Here is a 17,748-nt window from a genome sequence, read left to right as displayed (position 1 = left end):
TTGCAAGCAAGTGAAAACGTGCGTTTATTCCTTTTAACAATCTGTTTCCATATAGCATAAATTTATTCTGCACTGCCTCATAAATTCATTCCACTATGCATCATTGTGCAACTCTTCCCGTGTTTTTAAATCCAAAGGACAATTGCTTACAGAGGGCCATTCCTTGGTGGTTTCAGAAGCAGTTAATCCATGGTGTGTTCTCTGCTGAATCACAGTGGCATTTCTTGGATCTTCCATTTCAGTGTAATTCATCTGGGCCAGCTGCAGATTTGGAGTGCCTGCATATTCAGAAATGAATGTTACTCTTTGTATTTGCAGCAGTGCCAAGGGATGTGCTTGGCAAGTTCATATCCTGATAGAATCTGACTCCCAGCACTGAAACATTCAAACTCAAACCTTCTAAGGTCCAGACATCTCAGGTGCCCTGAAACAGTCCTACAAGAATCCATAACAAAATCCAGGTAGCTCACCCGGCTAATGTGATCATGCCCTTGTCAAATTGATTTCAAGCTTATGTTCGATCCTAGCATTGAAGATTTCTTACTTAAAAAAGGCCTTATCAGCTTTCAGAGGACACGTGCTTGTGCCTATATTCATTTAGTGTGACCCTGACTCTCTCTGCTGGTTGTTTTTTGGGCACATTAATTTTAGTGACAAGGCTTATTGCATAAATTCTCCATTCAGTCATTCCAAAGCACACCTGGAGCTGCTCCTCTGTAACCTGAAGAATGAGATTCTAATCCTGAAAGCCAGAAAAAAGGATGCAGCAAAGGCTGCTTTAATCAGTTGACTCCCATTCCTATGAAGGTGATTTCTGAGTGCATATCCTAACCTGAACATAATATGGGTTTGGAATACACATCACCTTTCTTGTCTTGACATCCCCATCAGCTTTAGTAAGAATAAATCTTTTTTTTTTTAGTTTACTGCAACACTGTGACAGATGAGATCTTTCTGATCCCATCACAGTTCAAGACCACATATGAAGTGGATTCAGTGAGAACTTCTTATTGCTCTTGCTTCAAGCCTTAGATAAAAAAATAATGCTGGAATAAGACTTGCAATTTGACAAATCCCACCAAATATTTTTAGAAACCTTAGCCTAATCTATTTATCCAGGCTTTTCTGCCTGAAGTCCTAAAGTTTGGGACTGGCCCTGTGACTGGCAAAACTCGAATACTGGGTGAATGTGACTGGGCTCCCCAAATTTCTATGTCCTACAAAAAAAACCTGTGGTCCTGTGGATGTCAAGAGTGACAGACTGGAAATATGCTGTCTTTGCTGGCTGTAATTTCTGCAGGCACCCAATGAAAACAACTATTGTCACCTAAAGCTCTGAGGTGAGCTGCTGTCCCGTACTGTAGTTTTGGGTTTTCTTTGGACCTCACCTTTCACTGGCTACATTTTCAGACTTGCACTGGGTAGTTTTGGATGATGTACTGACTTCCGCTTTAGAAGACTGCTGGTATTCAAGTAGAGAGTTCTTCACTAACATAATTTGAAGTCTGTTGAAAATATAATTCTACATTTATGTTAGAAATGCCTCTCTCAGTAGCAATAAAATTTTGAATTAGTTGTTTTTCTACACCATTATTGAAAGAAACTAGAACTCAGTTTTCTTTGGGGTTTCAGAAGCACTATCTTTTTCTCCCCAGTAGATTTGTTTTCTTCATTTTCAGTTTGTTCCTGTAATCTCTGGGCATCAAAATGAGGTTAGAAACACTATACTTCAGAAAATTATTAGCCATATTCCCAGGACAGTCTGACACACAAAATAATAAATCTTTCAAAATCAGAAAAGGTCCCAATGCAAAGTCTAAATTCAGATATCCTTCCTAAGGATAACCATTTAGGGCAGTTTTGTGTACACCACAATTCCAGCTCCACTCTTGTTTCATTGCCTGAGTTGCAGCCTAAATTGTTAGGAAAAGTTTGATGTGTAGATACAAACAATATAATAATATAGACTTTAAAAGGCTTATTTTGACTGAAACTTTAAGCTTTTAAGCATTTTTCTATGGTAGTGCTAAATCTTGTGGTCAATACCTGTGTAACATAATAAATAAATAATAATAATAGTAAATAATAGTAATAATAGTAAATATTTCACACCAACTTCTGGTGGTACCAAGTTCAGATGTACAATAATACCTTAGTAATTTAGGCACAAAAGTTGGGAAATGTTAAAGAAAATTACTAAAAAAAAGCTATGCACAAATTAATTTGGCTAATGAAATAACTGAAACCATGTTTTGCACAAGTAAAGAAAAAATTATAAAAATTCCTCATCCCATTAAAAGTACAGGAATTACAGATACCCACCCCATAGTATCTTCCCGTCTTATACAATCAGTGGACAAATCCTTGTCAGTGTTCCATATCAGCATTCAAACCAAAGGAAATATGAATACAAAATAGTTCCTGAAATCTTGCTTTTCTGTTCACAAAAGTTTTTGAACAGTAAGTAGGAAAACTGTTCAAAACCACTGAGAGTTATTGATGCAATAGAAATATGATTCATGATTAAAATTGTATGGTCCTTCCTGGTTTGCCATATTTCAGTTCTCCTCAGGACAACAGGCTGTATTACACAGAGTGATAGGCTGGACTTGTATATGTATCTATGTAAATTCAGACCTTGGATTATGAATCCTTTTTTCTCCCCAGAACAGTCTCAATGAGTTTTATTATGAAGATTTGTGCTAAAAACCAGAGGTGATCAGAATTCATGGCAAAGCAGCTGACAGGAATGGCACATCCCCCCTGCACCCTCCTTGACTTCCAAACCCAAAAGCTGTTGTGTTCTCAATGTGTTTAGGAAAGTTAATGAAAATATAGTTTTATATTTGTGAGATGAGTTGAAAGAAAAGTCTCAAAAAAACCTCCACAATATTTTAAAAGGCAATTTTAGTCCTAATAGAGCCAGACAATAGATGTACCAGTTTCACTAGATTTGCTTCAATTCCCACTTGAGTCAATGGAGAGAATCCCATTGGCTTTAAGTAGGAATTAGATTAGCAGGATTTATGAAGCAATTGTGTTTTATCTGCGTTAGGAATAGGAAATTCTTGAAATGATCCCATTTTTGAGGAAATCAAATCTCTGTACCTGGGCTTAAGATTGCATACTGACAAAGAGGCAGGAAAAGCCAAAGTTCCACTTAACTCAAATAGTCTGTAGTGCAATGTGCAGAGATACAGAAATGCCTTCCACATCAGGAGGGTGGTAAAATCAGTAGTCCCATCCTTAACATTGGAAAGTAGTAAGTTTGGGGGGCAAAAATTAAGCATGCAGAGTACTCTCAAATGATGGATATTTTAGCCATTTTTCTTATAATCTTTATTCTTATTTACATTAGGCCTGTGATCCTGAGACAAGTAGCTCTGAATTAATTTTTTTAAGGAGAAACAAAACTGTGTGTAAGCTTTGCAAGATGTATATTTCCATGGTAAAGCATCATGTCCTGTACTAGGTGGAAAAATAATGGCAGGTTTTCTTCTCACCTTTCTTTCTCAAAGCCTGTGTGTAAGCTTCTTTCCTCTCTTGCCTCTAACACAGCCTCCTAATTTAGCCAACATTTCATTTATGAATGGGTTCTGAGCAAAACCTTCATCCTATTTTCAAGCTTCTTGAGGTTTCAGAAGCAATCAAATCCATCTTTAAATGAAAATGATGGATGTAAGTCAAATAAGTCCTATATATTTTTTTCTAATGACATCAGCTTTTCTTTTGCCTGCCTTACTTAGAAGCCTGCATGGTCCTTGTCTGTGAAAGACTCATACTTCACTCAGCAATCTCCGAGAGTTTGATTTAGGATAAGGATTTTACTGCTGCCTATTTTTATAGCCGAGGTTTATATATATGTGTTCTACAGTTCAGTGAGGTTAGAGGTGTGTCATGCTGTAGAAGCATCAGTGCTTTCTATTTTCCCCAGGTGCACTGAAAAGGTGTTACTTCCTTGTATTGAATTTCCCCCATTATTCAAAGAACATTTGATAATTTAACAAATAAATCTGTATTTCACAAACACCTCAGTATCTGACCTGTCATAAGACAGGTATAATAGTTCATAGAGAGAACATGGGAGGCTGTAGCTCCTTCCCCCAAATTACCCTGGGAACTAGAGAGGAGCTGCAGTCTCACTGCTCATCTTTTACATCTCAGCCAGAGCCATCTTTGTTACCAGGACTTCTATTGAGAAGTCACAAGTCTTGCAGATAAAATAGGGACTGATTCCTTTTATAGTAAGACTTTAAAAAGTCTTTAGTGTTATACTCAGCTGTACACAAATGAGCTCACATGGAGATTACAGTGCCAGCTCAGAGAGATAATGTGGAGAGCATTATAGGTCTTTGTGGGCTTTGAAAATTGTGACTTGACTATAATATTATGTAGTCTTTAAAAAGCATTAAAATGAATAGTCTAAGGGCAGTCAGATACATACTCGGCAAGATTTGGTGTCTTCAAATTATAGTGTTAGGCATGTTTATTCAAATTAGTGATCATAAGGGATAACTGGATGAGAATTCCTTAAGTGCTTTATAATGACTGTGGATTACAGAGTAAATCATACATATTTTACAGTTAAAATAGATTGAGTTTATGTGGGTACAGAAACTACTGCTGATGTAGTTTGGGGGGAAGTGTGTCCCCCACTATCATTCTTAAATTCAGACATTAAAAAAATTTTATAAAATACAGAAATGTCCCAATGAAATTCTGAGGAATTTGAAGTTTCTGCATTTGATAACCAATTTAAGTACTGTAATCCTTAATTGTTTTATTTCTTTCATATTTTTTACATGTACATAAAAGAATAGCTAAGTCTGATAGTATTGCATCTGGAAAATTATGAAGATTAGAACCTTCACCTTGGAATTTTCTTGTTGATATGCAGCAGGATATAGTGTTGTGATGCTCAGTTGGGTGTTGTCATTTGGGAACATGTAGCTGCAAATGAGGTACCTCTGCTGCCTGCAAGGCATTGGAAAAGTGTGACAGTCCCAGAACTGCAATATAAAACAGAGAGTGTGACTGAGTACCTACTGGAGTAGGTCTGAAATTGTCTTGGGCACTCAATCCCATGAGTATGGAGTGATTGTATAGGGTTAAATGAAGGTTCATGCCTGGAACTATTTTATTAACCTTCCTCTTCAAAAAGGAGAAGAGGATTCCTTGCTTTTGTTTGGAAAATTGGCAGCTGGAAAAGCTTTATGTTTGAGGTAAAGCCTTTATTTCTAGGCTTCAGTGCCAGGACTGCTTATCCATTCCTTATGGTTATTTAGGCACAATGTGTAGGGAAGGCTAAGAACAGAAATCAAAACATGATATCTCTTTCTTAATCTCTTTTTCATAAACCAGGACTCCAGTTACTGATGCTCAGTGATTTGCTGCACTTCCTTTCTTTCATGAAGTGAGCCTTGTCTTTCTTTCCACAGCATGACTCCGTGCTGCAGGGGAGGAGTTTTACATTGCTTTTCTGCTGCCTTACTGATTCTGCAATGTTTAAATAGCAGCTATGAACCTGTAGCTGAAGGAAGATCAAATCTATCATGTTCTAAGGAAGTCCCATAAAATACTGAACTGCTTGGTAAAGCTGAGCCAGTGTCCTTCCCTGCATTTCCTATGCAGATCTCTTTTGCATTCAGCATTAAATATCACCAGCAGCTTTTAAGTCTGCTTAGAGAAAACCTACTGAATAACATTTAGAACTCTGCCTTACAGAGGCAGCAACTTTGAGGATCCTTCTTGGGCTCTGATAACACAGAATCCCAAAAAGGTTGAGGTTGGAGGGGACCTTTTGTCTAACCCTCCTGCTCGAGCAAGGTCACCAAGAGCAGGCTTCTCAGACCCTGTCTGTGACATGGGCAGAGAGCTTTATTAGGATGATGATTCCATCTTCATGTAAAAACAGAATCTTCTAAATTTCACTGGAGAAAGATATCAGTTGTATGAGGAACCATTCAGGGTTTTTGAGGATGAAATTTTTAGCCTGAGATCTGTACTCAGGGGCTGTCTGAGCATATCCTTACTTTTGGTGGATTGCTCTAGTGTATGTGATTTTTCAGATTAGATATAATAGCTATCCAGAAGGTTAATGTCTGTGAACCCTGAGGGGTATTCTCTATGCTGAAAACAATTCAGTTTAATAGGGAGGGGACCCTACTGGTATCAGTGTATCAGATGCCACAAGCATTGCAATCTGTAGGGAAGGATTTAGTCCCTTCAATCAGGTATACAGATATTTTGCTATGAAGACTACACTAATTAAGATGTGCTTTTGGAATATTTCTATATTAAATGACTGCCCAGGGAAAGGGGAGATGGGACTTGTTGTGGATATTACTCTGAAGCACACTGGAGGACTTAATGGATGCTTTTCTTTCACTGGGAAAAGTCCAACTCTGCTCGTATATTTTTTCCTGCTGTACAGATTCCTATAATCTTAGTTCTTTGGATGCTAGCCCGTTCAGCACTTCTCTTGCTTTAAAGATGGCCTGTCTAGTGTTTATTTTGCCTTTCGACAGCACAAGTTTGAAATTTAGAAAAGATTGGGTAGTAGGAATAGCAAATACTGTGATTGCATAAAGTACAAAAGTTGAAATTGCCTGCACCATGTAATTTAGCCATTTTCAAGGTAGTTAGATAAGAATTCCTGTAAGGCAAGGCTGGACTTTGAGTACAATATTATTTTTTGTTAGGTATGGTTTCAACTTATGACACTTGTTGCAATCATTTTAGCATACACATTTCTGAACATGTACTCCCTGTAATGCAGTCATTAAGAGAAGCAGGTAAGTGAAACAGCTGTTAATTTTCCACCATGAATGAATACGCCATTCTGCTTGGTAGATGTTTTCCCCTTGCAAGTTCAAAAAATATTTATGTCAGCCCTGCTGTCAGGTAGTAGCCTCAGTAACAGACAGTTGCTAAATTAAGATACTTCCCTTGGCAGTAATGGAAAGCTAATAATGCAATTGCCTTACGCAAGTCCTGGAGAAGATTTGCCTTTATAATTATCATAAGAGGTTGAACTGCACCTCCAAGAATAATAAAACAGAAGGGCAGGTTGTGTTGCCACCAGGTGGATAGAGGTGAGAGGACATAAAGAAATCAGGTTCCCTTCCTTGGTAGTGTTGTTTCACAGGGGCAGTGGCAAGTGAACTTCAAGCAGAGAAGGCAGAGGAGTTGGGAGATGGTGCTGCAGATTATGACTTGCTCAGACATGTTCCTCCATCAGTGTCTTCTGGCAGCTGTAGACATAGGTCCCAGCACAGAGAGATGTGTGTTAGTAGGCAAGAAGTGCAAGAAAACTCGTACACATGCAACCAGACCTACCTTTTCCTTCCATTCATCCCTCAGCACCTTTGTTTTTAATGTTGTATCCCCAGTAGAATGGGCAGATGGAGAGCTACAGCTGCTTTTTGCAGCTACAGTTCAGGAAAGAGACCTTGGAATCATCATTGACAGAGCTCTGAAATCATTGTCTCAATTTGCAGCAGCAGCTAAAAAAGCCAACAAAATATTGGACATCAGCAGAAATGGTATTGAGAACCAGACAGACATCAGCATTTTGCCATGATATAAAACCTCAGTGCACTCCCATCTTCAGTGCTGTGTGCAGTTCTAGTCTCTGCATCTCAAGAGTTAGAGAAGCTACAGAGAAAGGCAAATAAAATTAAGATGGTGGGACAATGGTTTATGAAGAGAAACTGAAAAAACTAGGAGTTTCCATGAAGGGAATGAATATTGGGAATACAGAACCATTTTTCACCAAACTTCACATGACCATATTCAGGCTGGACTCAACAAAACCTGTAGATGAGTAACAAATAAAGAAAACACTTCTCCAAACACTTGGTTTGCAGACTTCACAGGATAGTATCTCACCAAATTGCTGAGGTTGGAAGGGACCTCTAGAGATCATCTAGCCCCAACCTTCCAGCTCAGAGCAGGGTGAGCTAGAGCCAGATGCTCAAGGCTGTGTCCATATGGGTTGATCATCTCCACGCAGTCTACAAATTCTCTGGGCAATGTATGCCAGTTATATTAAAATCCTTTTTTCTTATGCCTAAATGTAATTTCTTTTGTTTCAGTTTGTGCCCATTGCCTCTTGCCCTGCCACTGGGAAACACTGACAAGAGTCTGGCTCCACTATCTTTGCTTAGCATGGTCAGGTATTTATTCAGATGGTGAAGATCCCCCCCAAGACCTTCTCTTCAATAGGCTGAATAGGCCCAGGTCCATCAGCCTCTCCTTGTATGAGAGATGCTCCAGACTCAGTCATCTGCATGACCCTTGGCTGCACTCGTTCCAGCATGTCCATGTCCCTCTTGCACAGGGAGCCCAAGACTGGACACAACACTCCAGGTGTGCCTCACCAGTGCTGAGCAGAGCAGGACAGCCCCTTTTAACCTGCTGGCAATGTTATTCTTAGTACAGCCCAGGAAGCTGTTGCTGCTAGGTCACAGCTCTGGCTCCTGTTCAGCTTAGGATCTACAGGTCTTTTTCTGACAAGATGTCTTCCAGCTGAGTGGCCCCCAACATATACTGGTGCATTTTTTTCCAGGCACAGAAGTTTGCATTTTCTGCCTGTCAAGGTGCCTCTAAATGGCAGCATAGCCATCTAGTGTACTGACCACTCCTCCGAGCTTTATCATCTGCAAAACTGCTGAGAGTGCACTATCCAGATCATTAATAAATATATTAAACATTATTGGCACTAGCATTGATCCCTGGAGTACATAGCTGGTCTGGCCTCCAACTAGACATTGTGCTGTTTGCAGGAGACTGTGTAGGTAGTCAAGTATCAGCAGATCCTTAAGGTTCCTGAAAAAAAAGAATTAGACAAATTCATGGACAACAGGTCCTTAAGCAGACACTAAAAGTAAACATTACTGATGTGCCCTCTAACATCCCTAGTCCAGCAATTTTGCATACTGGGAAGAAGATTGGACTGCAGAGGCTGGCCAGCCTTTGCACTTGGTCCCACAGGCAAACTATTGATCTATGCAAACCAGAGTTACCTCTCACACTTCCAGAGTTTCCCCAGATCAATAGTCTGCCTCAATATAATATTTCTTTTCCCATTGCTGAAAGCCCATTGTTGCATTAACTGTGGGACCAAGTCTTCTCTTTCTCTCTCCAATTCTCCTCAGCCTCAACTGATTTCAGATTTCATTGGTTCTTTGACATCTGTCTGGCACTAGTAGGATGGCTGCATATAACCTAGACCAAGCAAGCTCTCTTCTCACCCAGCTGATGAATTGAGACATCCTGGCATATTCACTGGCCACTCTATACTCTACCTCTAAACAGACGTAGTTTTCTCCTAGGACAAGCTATCCCAGAATGTTCTTGTATTTTTGTCAAAAAACATAGTACTAGAAATGTATGTCTTCCCTATTGTTACAACCTGCCCCCAAAGGCAAGGTAACTGAAGTTCTTGTTAATAGATCTCTTGGGGTGGATTAGAATGAAATGACACTGAATGACCAGTGTTTATAAATATGTATGTAAATGGCAGGTTTATTTTAAAACAATTTTGTTGCAATGGAAAGGGGGTATATAACCAATGTGATTATTATTATCTGTAGTCATATAGCAATTTGAAAGTAAAAAGATCACTTAAAATATATAAGGGAAGAAAGAGAAATAAAAAATAAGAGTAGATAGTAGGAGAAGCAAGATATCACCACCCATAGATGCAATAATGAGACTATAGATTTTTGCAGTTTTCATGTCTGTTTGTCAAAGTGATGATCAGAGTCTTGATCCCTTGGGAGTGGGGGAAGCCCACGAAACAAAGAATTCAATGGGTTAATACACATTCAGGTTCAGGGGGGAATGCTCAGGTACCTCCCCTGGGGGGGGGGAGTTTTTGACAGTCTGGGGCAAGACTTTGGATCATGTGCAGTCCTTTGGTGGAAAGCCCTAGAAATCAGCCTGGGGTGCTTTGGGGGTTGTTGGCAGTCACAGATGTGACTGAAGGTAACTTTGTTTGACCAGTGATTTGTGTATGAGCAGCTGCTTCCTTTCACACAGTTTATCATGGTGAGAATTTTTGTTTGGACATGTTAACAAGGATGTGTTAAGCAGAGCTTGCCTCTGCCAGGCCTGGAATCAGTGCCCTCCTGTTGCAAATTCCTCCCTTCTCTGCCTACCTCGAGTTCCCGATGTGGTAACTTATGGCAAGTTCATTCTGTGGCCTTGGCAGTGCTTGAGACAGGCAACTGAGCTCTTTAATAGTGCTTTTTAGCTCCTTACACCTATTCTGTGAAAATTTTGAATAGAGAGGCTGTGCCTGAGAATGTTGGCACACAAGAGTGTTGTCAAGGGTCACACCACGTGGTGTTGGGGACAGTAGATTGCCAGGTGTGGAGAGTGGTACACTGAAGAGCAGCCACCCCTATATGGGGGCATTCTAGAGGGTCCCAGAAAAGCCACGTTAATGTTTATCAACCAGGATAAACATGCTCATGCTGCATGTCCTCAGCAGAATAGCCAGTCAAGCAATTTGACATTGAAAGCTTAGAACTAAATGCATATATTTTACCAGTAAAAACTTTTTTTGCCTTAATTGGGCTAGGATTAGTCATGTGGAGAAAGGCAAAGTTACAGAGTTAAAAAGTTAGTGATATATAAATACACATAGCATAGACACACACACCTGTGCCTGCTCTCTGTCACACACACTCACACAAACATATCAGCCCTTCCCAAGAAGTAACAGATGGTTTGTGTACTTCCAAGGCTGGAGGAGTGAAGCTCAGACCATGCTAGAGGTGATTCCATTGGCTGATACTAAAAAGTCAGCACGTAGCAAATAAATGTGGCAGATGAAAGACCACTTCCCCTTACTCCCACACACATGCTTGAAACAGGAGTAATTTGTAATATACTGCAAAATGCTGATTTTTAAATGTTACAGACTGTGGCTAAAAATAAGGGATTATTTATTACTTCTGTATTACTGTGAGTGCTTAGCTCTTGATTCTTTTAAGCTACTTCTCCCGAAAGTAAGAAAGAAATCCTGTCTAGTTATTTATGGTGCCTGGATAACTCCCAGAATCATTATATTTTTGAAATGGTGTTTGTTGCCCCTTGAAGGAGCAAAATCCTATCTTAAAAGCATGATTTTTATAGATATATTGTTTCATTTTGAGGGAACTGAGCATTTGAACCCTATTAATATATTTTATATGAATTCAAGGTCCCTGGAGTTAACAGGGAAGCTTAGTCTTCTGACCACTGGAGATATGTTTTTAAAGTGAAAAGAGTTGAATAACTTGTGCATTAGCCCTACATGGCAAGCTGCTGTGAGCACTGTACAGTGCTCAACACAGTAGATTGAATCCTGCTGAAAACTACGTGTTCAAAGTCATGTTTTGTTGTGGTGTTACAGAAACCACAGAGGTACAAGGGTGTCAGGAGCCAAATTCCAGTGGGCTTTTGAAAAGGTTATCCACCATAAGTGGTACTTTCACAACAACCCGTGCAGGGTTACTGTACAAGACATAACATGTTCAGCAGGGCTGGGAAAGGATCACTCACCATCTGGCACAACTCCCTTTTGGATGGACAGCACACAGCAGAACATCTGGCAAGACTCATGGAGCATGTTGGTTCCTTTAATTGCTTGAGATCCTCCCTTCCCATGGCAGGCAGAGCCTGCAGGGTTGAGGGCACTGGAAATGAGGCCCCAGCAGAACCTGTCCCAGTTCTCAGGACCCCCTGGCAATGCTGTACTTCTGTAGTTGTCTCCTTTCCTTGTCCTCAGGTCTGCAGCTTCTTTCTATAGACTTTTAGTGTCATTCTGCTCACAGAGAAACCAGGACCCCAGTACCTTCCAGGAACAGATGTGCTCAGTGCTGTTTTGCCTTCCTGATGAGTTTAGTGGGAGCAGAAACTCTTGGGTTTGTATAGGGGGTCAGGGTTCAACTTATCCTAATCTAAGATTGCTCCACAGCCAGGCTGGTTTTAATGTTCACAGGGGTTCAGCCAACCCAAAATGGTGTCTTTCCTCAAAATAGAGAAAAATATGTAGTAGCGGGGAATGGTCCAAGCTTTCAAAAGGATTCTTTCAAAAGGAGAAAATAGCTTCTTTATCTACAGCAGTTTCTTGCTAAAACACACTGCTGAGGAAATGTGAAAGGCTATATTCTAGAAATTCTCTTTGAGTTCACAGTCTCAAAGGTTGTATGTGAAATTGTTTGTGCTGTATTGAAATAGATAAAAACAATTTTTCCCCTCTTCTGAATGTATTATGGATCCACTATTTATTTAAAAATATGTTAAGGGATTCTTCCTGTATAACCAGTTGTTACATTGGGGTATGCAGCAGAATGTGATTCCCCATTCAGAGTTTTCTGCTCTCCTAGCTATTTTTATTTCATTTCTAATCTGTGCTAAGGCATCTGTGAATATGATATCTCAGCCCAGACAGAAGAATCTTAATCTGAAGAGAATGGAAATTACTGAACATTTCAGTTCAGCATCCATTTACTAAACTAAATAACTTCTGGAGAGGAAGGGGAGAGGAAGAGAGGAGGCGGTGGATAGGGTGCATTTTGTAGCTCTGAATTTCTATTTCAAGTGAAAGGAAAACATTTAACCAAATGTCTCATTAATGAGAGTCTAAAGAACAGACTGAACTTCTAAACATTTCTTACTTGCAGGAGTAAGAGTCCAAAGACTTCGATTAAGCTTTTCATATCCAGAATAACATTCCTCCCACCTGCCCTCCTACCAGCACCCTAAATTTGCAGGCAACTTCAAATACCTTTAAATATGAATGTTGAAGGACCTTTTTGCAGACTACATCCTCTTTGCAAGTTGCAGACAAATCTGTCAGAATTTTGTCTTCTGCCAACAATGTGGATAAAATATATTTATCAATCACTCAAAAGTTAAAAATTTGCAGCTTTCAGGCTTTCATTCACAATGTACACATCCAAGAAAAATAAGTTCTATGTATATGTCTAGTGAATACCCCATAGAACTATTAGCCAGAGAGAAAAACTGAATTGATCTAGCTATTATCAGACTTCCAAAATTTGCTCCATCACACACATTCCAGCTAAGATTAAAAGGAAAATAAATAAAACTTCCAAATCTTCATGTTCTTTTAGACACAAAATAGCTTTCCCCCTGCATTTTTATATTTTAATCAGCTTCATGCAGTATGTTCAATCCTCTCTGAAGGCAATTCAATTCCCTGAGCCAATAGCTTTGTCGCTTTTTTTTGCTGACTTAAAAAAGAAATCACTTCCAAGTGGTGGCAAAAAGGAACTTACTTCCTTAAGGTGTCCCAGCACACATAAGATCCTTAAATTGTTTTGCAGTTGGCATAGGGATTTACAACTGGGACAGTCTGTTGAGGTGACTTCTCAATACAGAAGATGTCATTTGTAAGACTCCTTGATTCTGCTAGTTAATGGCCATACAGTACTGCAGTATAAATGACTCACTTGGGTTTCCAATACAGTTAGATGTCTCTCAGTTATAAAGGTGTGAATCCTTCATTTTAGATTATTCCAAACACATGATAATGTAATAAGCTTAGATACTGAGCATCTATATCCTCCGTGTTATTGTGTCGAAGTGTGTAAAAATTAAAATCCAGATGCATAGTACCTGACCCACGGAGGGGTTCTAAGTAGCAGATGAAGCCTTTCCTATTGGAGAAGCACCTAATTCTGGCTCCATATTTCATCCAGTGTCTCGTCTCCTGACTCAGCATAACTCTGCTTTCATGTTTGTGGGAAGAAGTGTCTTGGCATGGTGGCCACACACCAGCTGACAAGGTGGCAGTTTGTCCAAGGAGTAATTAGCTCCCAAATTTATTCTGCCATCGATTTGTGATGTACAGAATCATAGAATAGCTCGTGTTGCAAGAGACCCATAGGGATCATCTGCTCCTTACAAGGCTAACTAAAAACCAAGAGTGTCATCCAGATGTCTCTGGCCCTTTCATAGTGGAATGTTGCTGGAACTTCTTGTTAGAGATGCTTTTTTCATACATTCTCACTTCAGGCTGGTCTGTGCTCCTTAAGGTTACAGCTGTTTTCAGCTATGCATTTACTATTCCAATGCAATGACTCATTTTATTCCCTATGGTTTTTCAAAATCCTAGCAAATACCAGCCTGAAAACAGCTCACATCTGCCCGCCTGTTCAGGGCAAGAGACCAACTCTTAGTTTTCCCTTATAAATAGCACAATTCTACTATAATGTCTCTAGGACCTATATTAACATGTCTGCCTTAGAAAAGACACATGTTTAAGACACAACTAGGACCTAAATCACCAACTAAGATTAATTGGATTAAGCTGCAATAGACATTATCCAATTTAATATATTCTTCTCCATGTAACAGACTGGGGATTTCTTAATGGTAGTGGCTGGTGTGTAGAGGCAGATAGATCTGTAGCCTTAGAGAACTCATACATCTAAAACTGGATTTCTAGACCTACTTTTTACAGAGATAACCTATTAAAACATTTCTATGTAATCTGATTAATTGAAATGTCCCTTTTAAATATTTTTTATCCCTTTAGTAATATCCATCTGTACAAGACCATGACTGTCTTTCTCAGACTACTGCTGTAATCAGTGAATGAAAAGGGAAATACTGGATTATTAAATGCAGTAGCTGTTGCCATGTGCAACAATGCAAAATAATTATTTTTATGTATTTTGACAGTAGATGTGGTTATCACCACCATTCTATAAGGAGCAAAAAATGTCTAGTGCAGTTCACAGACATTGAGCAAACTCCTCCCAACTAAAAAAAAAAATCAAAATTAATGTTGTTCTGCAAAGGCATCTGAGAGTGAAGCCTGTAGAACAGACAACCTGATTAAAGTTTCCAAGTCAATAATTGTAGTTAATATCTGCCTTGGAAGCATTTCATGAGGCCAAGTGTACTTTGCCTAGTATTTTATAATGGTAGTATATTGCCTGTGCATAAGTGTATATTTTAAAACAGTTCCCCTAGGAGTCAATGGCAATTCAGTTCCTTTGACTGCAAAGGGATGATGGGGATAAACCTTAGGATTTGCCTTGGTCAAGTCAAATGATCAAGGCTTGTGACCATATAGATATCAAAATTTAAGCAGAAAATTGGGTATTTGCTACAAGAACCTTTATAAAACCTCTTTGATGGGTGCTACAATGTGGCACTTATTACAGATACAGCTGAAATAGTTGTATGAGGTATAATAGGAGCAATTCTAACAGTTATATATTGTTTTGAAAAAAAAAAAGCCTTTAAGTACAACTTTGAAGTACTTTAATGCTTATTTTTTTTGTGTCATCTCTTAAACAATTTCTCAAAGCTTTCTAATTGAATTTTTAAAACTGTAATTGGTGTAAAAGCTTGGTGAAAGATATTCTTCCTTTCTGTATATCTGAAAGTTTACTGTTACAAAAATAGGTTTTTTATTGTATATCAAATCCCCTGAATACTTATTGCTGCAACAAAGTGACAAGGAATTGTATGTTTAGCGCTGGGAAGCTGTCAGGAAGATTCAGGGCTGAGAACAGTGGAATGACTGAAAAGGGCTGAGCTGATCTAACAGCAGTTTGTAACAGAGAATTGTGATCCTGCTCTTCCTCACCTTGCCACTCCTCCCTTCAGTCCCTTCCCTGCTGAGGAAGGTATTCCTTCCTCTTCCTTGTGCTGCTGCAGGCATGCACCTGGCCCTGATGAGCTAATTCACTTTGTTAGGCTGGTGCTGGTGAGCTGAAACCCACTCCCAAGGGAGACAAGGCCAGGGCTGACACGGGCTGGGGGAGCAAAGTTCTGGGGAGAAGTGAGGACGGGAGAGGGCAGGGAGGGAAGTGGCTGGGAAGTTGGAAGTTGCTATGTCTGAGTTTAGCCTGGCTTGTTGCTGAGGTGTCAGTCACCTTTCTACGTGAGAAGGCTGGAGCAGAAAAGACAAGCACGTGTTTTTCTTTACAATTCCATTTGATCCAGCTGTATAGGAAAAGAAAGTACTCTACATTCAGTTGCTGCAACAGAAAAAATTGTGGGGGTTAGAAAATGAGAAAGGAGGATTGTTGTGGGAGGGCAGACGTGCAGATCAGGCTTTGCATCCACAATGGAGAAACCCAGAATGGGAGTGATCCTTCCTTCTTTTCCTCCATCATCCCTGGGCTTGTCAGGGCTTGTGATGGCACCTTCCTGTTCTGCCTTCTCTGTTCCACCGTGTATTGGAGGTTTCACATGTGTTGGACGTGGTTGGATACTGCACTTGGCTCTACCTCACTTCCAAGGTGGCATTCCCATACTGACCATCAAACAACAATTGTACTTTGTGTTTACTGCTCCAGGTCATCCAGAATTGTCCTGTGCTTGTATTACCAAGGCTCCTTTTATTGTCAGATGCTTGTGCTCTCATGAGCCTGGCTAAAAATTACAGGACAATCCCTCCTGGCAACAATGAGCTGTTGCATCTTCCCTGTGTTGTACTCACTATCAATGTTTTTGCTGTTGTAAATGAATGTAATGGTGGGGTGAAACCCAACAAAGTAGATCAGTATCTAATCTAATGCACACCTGAAAGAAGAAGGAATATTTCCTTTGAATTTGACATCCAGGATATCACCTCTGGGACATCGTCTTCATCCACTTAACCATCTCTTCTTTTCACTGCAGAGAAAGCCTGAAGTTTGAAAGCCTAAACATCTGCTTTGTCTGACAAACTCACAATCAAATTATTGTGTACCTCACAATCACATTATGCCTTATTTGCTTTAGTTCCAACTTTTCTGAAGTCTACCATCAGTGATACATAAATACTCAATTCTCTTCACTTCCCTATTCCTTCTCTAAAAATTGAAAATAAAAATTAACGAAAAAATAATTGGATTTTTCACCAGGCTTTTACCTCAAGGCTTTCCCTGTGGTGAAATAATATTTATGTATTTTTTTTCTTCTTTGTGTGTGTGTTTTTTAATATCTGCTAGAGAACCTGGAAAGACAATTTTTAGTGAAAGCATATGTTGTTCCATTTTGCCACTTTGTCATTTTTCCACTGTCACTTTCTTTTATGATGAAATAATCACAAACCTGTCATAAATTAAGCAACTGTATACTGTTCCAAGTGACAATGTAAAGCACTATAGATGCAAAAGTGAAATAGAAATTAAAAGTCTTATATGGAAAATTTTACCTCTTTTGTTTGTCTCTTCTTCTCAGTAGTGGTCCCAGGAAATGCAGCAAATTGAGAAGGTGGATGTTATTTTTTCTTTCTTAGCATCTCGATTCAAAGCTGAGGAATGGAAGCAGGGAAGAAAGTAACTTGGGGATTTGTTTTTATTGTTGCTAACAACAAAGTCTGAATTCTTTTAGCCTTGGCTTCCTAGCTTGATCAACCACTCTTTCTAAAATCCATTTTGGGGAGTGTTGATGCTCAGTTTCCCAGCAGTTTCAGTGTGTAGTTCAATTGTGCCTTGTTGACTTCAGCAAGTTTTCTGAGTAACTTTCACGTCCTGAAGAGGATAACTTTAGGCTGTCAGTGGAAGGGAATGTGTCACTGCCTTTTAAGAGCTGCACAGGCTGTGGTGGCGTGTGTCAGGCTCGCTCGAGCAGCCTGCTGAAATCAGTGGCATGTGGCAGACAGTTGTATATAGCTTTTTACACTGTGTGTCAAGCTAAAGGCTCCTTAAAAATTGTAAATACTGCATATTACCAGAGGCGATACTTGGAAAAGAATAAATATCCAAAGCAAAGCCCAGAAGTCAG

The 17,748-nt window shown here is 39.6% G+C and overlaps 1 long non-coding RNA gene across 1 annotated transcript; it reads right to left on the bottom strand.

Moving 5' to 3' along the window:
* Positions 1 to 17,441, bottom strand: LOC148225107 (uncharacterized). The gene is made up of 3 exons (XR_015798872.1): positions 17,177 to 17,441; positions 7,339 to 7,505; positions 1 to 278 (listed from the first exon to the last, which is right to left on the bottom strand). It is a non-coding gene; the product is annotated as an uncharacterized LOC148225107 (long non-coding RNA).
* Positions 17,442 to 17,748: the final 307 nt, after the last annotated feature.

The sequence above is a fragment of the Sturnus vulgaris genome, chromosome 1 (genome assembly GCF_052056855.1).
Source record: "Sturnus vulgaris isolate bStuVul1 chromosome 1, bStuVul1.hap1, whole genome shotgun sequence".
NCBI lineage: Eukaryota > Metazoa > Chordata > Aves > Passeriformes > Sturnidae > Sturnus > Sturnus vulgaris.
The sequence above is the reverse complement of the archived record's forward strand: the minus strand, read 5'-3'. Positions and strand labels throughout refer to the sequence as shown.